Source organism: Miniopterus natalensis, chromosome 15 (assembly GCF_054644295.1).
Source record: "Miniopterus natalensis isolate mMinNat1 chromosome 15, mMinNat1.hap1, whole genome shotgun sequence".
Classification (NCBI taxonomy): Eukaryota; Metazoa; Chordata; class Mammalia; order Chiroptera; family Miniopteridae; genus Miniopterus; species Miniopterus natalensis.
In genome coordinates this window covers 11,710,843-11,714,335 of record NC_142095.1, presented here as the reverse complement: position 1 = coordinate 11,714,335, position 3,493 = coordinate 11,710,843, and the positions used below count along the sequence as shown (strand labels likewise).

The 3,493-nt window shown below is 40.7% G+C and overlaps 1 pseudogene; it reads right to left on the bottom strand.

Annotated features, from left to right (window-relative positions):
- Positions 1-2,976: 2,976 nt before the first annotated feature.
- Positions 2,977-3,188, bottom strand: LOC107526428 (large ribosomal subunit protein eL38 pseudogene; annotated as a pseudogene).
- Between the last annotated feature and the right edge of the window lie 305 nt (positions 3,189-3,493).

The following is a 3,493-nucleotide window of genomic DNA, read 5'->3' as shown; positions in this document are numbered from 1 at the left end:
GTTTCTTGTTAACCAAGTCAAACTTGATCAGAGCATTTCTTCTCTTATTCTAGAAGGTACTTGTGGGCAGAGCGTCATAGGGAAGGCTCGACTGTCTTCTAGACAATCATTTCTGCACGACTCTTTCCAACCATAGAATACTGGGCAATCTGGTCATGTGAAATAATTTATGATCAAATGGGTTATGCTGGGATTTTTTTTTCTCTGTATGGACCAAGTCATGATAGTGGAAAAAACGTTCATTTCATTGATCCTTATGACATTATTTCTCTCTTCCTCATGCCACATTCTCAGAAAATGATTGCTCATTGAGTAGGTTGAAATAATAGCCACGTTAAGAGTAGAGCTTCGGAAGTATCAAAGCTAAAGTGTATAGTGACCTTGTAAACAGTGGTTAAAACACTAGTCTTTCATAAAACCTTGACAAGAAGCGATAAAACTATAAACATGCCTCTCCTTTTCCGAGCCTATTACAAGTAAAAAATGTGTAGCTCAGAACTTTGGAGATAGGGAAGAGAAGAAATGTGTACATATTTTGAAAAAGTTCTCCCGATACCGTGGTGATTCTCTTATTAAGTCATTTTCTCCTTCCCCTTCTTTTTATTGGTCTTCTCTTCTGTGGCTATATTTCTATTTACCTATTTTTTTCATTCATAGACATATTGCTTTTTTCCCCTCACCACCCCAAAATTTGAGAAGGTATTGTTTCTTTCTCCCTTTACTCCTCTGTTTTATTACTTTCCTCAATACTTCTCTTTCCTTTCATTCCTTCTCTCACAACTGATCATAATACAGAATTGAAGTTTACTTTAAACCAGTGACTGCATGTCCGAAATTAGTTCATGTTTCACATTCTTTGTTGTTAAATCAGATCTGGGAGGAGGGGAAGGGAACTGACATTTATTAAACACTTCAGTGCCAGACATTATGCAAGGTGCTTTGCAGACATAAATTCATTTAATCATTTTAACAGCCTTTGGCAGATTCGATTATTGTTCAGAACTATTCCCTTCCTGCCCCCCTCACTTTTTTGAGAGGTGGATACTTCCTGCTGCAGTGATCTTGGGTTCACCCCAATGACTTGCTTTGGCCTCAGATTGGGCAGGGTGTACTTCCCCTCTCCTTGGCTTTGTTTTCAGTCATGAGGCGAGCTTTGGCCAATAGAGTGCTAGTAGATATGATACAAGCAGAGACTTGAAATACAGGGAAGAACATTCTCAGGGAGCCCTCTGGTCCCAGGAGGAGGAGGAGCTCTCAGAGAACAAAACCACTCCCAGTTAGATTAGGCAACACCCAGCACTCTACAGATTCAAGAGTGTATTACGCCACTGAGATTTCGTGCCTTTTATCACAGAGCAATAGCTAATGAATACACAATGCTATTCGGTAGATAGCATTATCCCTTTTTAACCAAAATGGAAACAAAGTAAAAAAAACTGGCACATAGTCATGCAGCTAGAATCAGGACTTACACCAAGTCTGTCTGATCTCAAATCCAATGTTCTCTTACATGCATCACAGCATGCTTCTTCCTTAAACTTTATATTCCTCTTTCCGTAAAATAAACAAAATCAATTTGTGTTTTTACTTTCATGTATCTCTCAGTTGATTTTTGCCAAGGTCAATAATCCTCCCTACAAAGTGTCTTCATTCCCCTGCCCAGAAGCTTGCCTTCCTAGAATCACATTTCTCCTTTTCTCTGCGAGTTCTCAATGTGGCCCACCGATACAGGACTAAAAACCCAATAACCGGTTATTCCAAACATGTGGTTTTTACATGGGGAATTTGCATTTTCAAGCTCAGAATTGATCAGATCTGAAAAGCAAGTGCTGGGTACTCGTACGTGATGGGTAACCGTTCCCTCCCCTCCTCTAGGCCAGAAGGGAGCCCCCGGTAAAGCGGAAGTGTTCCGAGTAGTGGGCCTTGGTAACAGTCCACTGCACTTGGCAAGAACTGGCATTCCTACTGAGTCACTTGCCATTATTTTTCAGAACTGGTAGTACTGAAGAGAAATACCTGAAAAACAGGGAAACAGGACAAACACAGTGCCCATTATTTTTAAAGGCCATTCATAAGTGGCTATCAACATTCAACAGTTTAACTTCAATATCTACAGATGCCCTAGAAAAAAAAGTCAGTTTGAGATTATCCTCTAGTCAACTCCATTGCCAGTCAAATGGGTATGCACTCTGCTAGCTTAACCCTCTATTGTAAACTTCTAAATATCACTAATGGTGGCTGTAAAGTTTATAGGGAATACTATTTGGGATATTTTTGTTTGTTTTGTAAACCCATCTTTGAAATACAATTCAGTTTCTCAACCTGGGCACTATTGACATTTTGGCCCAAATAATCCTTAGTTACAGGGGCTGCCCTGGGCATTGAAGGTGTTTAGCAGTACACCCTGACCTCTACCCACCAGGTGTCAATGTCTCCAAACACTGCCAAATGCCCCATGGTGGTCTAAAAGGTGCTGGGCCACCAGCAGACTAGACCTCCCAGGATTGATAAAAGAAGTCAGCATGACTAGGGGTGAATGTAAGGAAAATATACTGATATCTTACTATATAACAGGCACCTGAATGCATTACCTCCCATCACCCCATAAGGAAAATGAAGTGTCATCATTTCTACTCCATTGAGGAAGACATGGAACTCAAAATATCTGAAAGCAAGAGAAAAGAAATCTACATTCCTGACCCAAGGGAGCTGCCCTATTGGTACCATGCTGCTTACACCAAAACTCCTGTCTTATTTAAGACACTTATTTTTAGGCCTTTCTACAACAGCAGCTGAGACCTATCACCCAACTAATACAACCAAAATTATTAGGCTATACTTCCAAAATGACTAGGATAAATATAGCATTTAAATATCATAATTTGGGATCATTTTTTGAGTGTCTTTAATGGCATTTTTGCACATGAATTTTTTTAAAGAATTTTTGATATTTTAATCCAGGTCAGCGTACCTAGTTCATTTCAGCTCATGCACTGCCAAATTTGGGGACAGGGACTGCTTTGGTTTCTCTGCCTTCTCTTTGTCTTTGATGACCAAGGTAGAAATTACCTGCTGCACTGGACTTTCTACTTCACATAGTCCTTATTTTTCTTGACCTGGACAGACTTGGCGTCCTTTCTCCTGCCTGTGAACAGTAAGTCCTTGATTTCCTCAATTTTGCAAGGCATGGTTATGAGGCACACGGAGGACTTGCTGCCAACACTGCCAATTATCCCTCCTACTCCCTGTATACAGCCCAAGAGGCACTTAACAGCCAGCCACAGGTGAATCTAGAAGGTGAATGTTCACTGCTTTGACCTCAGGTGCACCTCTAAGCTCACCTCCACCCCCACCGCCCTGCTAACATCAATAGTGGCCTTCTATCAAGCTCTTCAGTAGGTGCAGTATATGGCTCAACATCCTAACAGACTTGGTGGGATCGGATTAAATCTACCCAGGAAGAAAATGTCATTTTCTAGTTTCATAACAGACT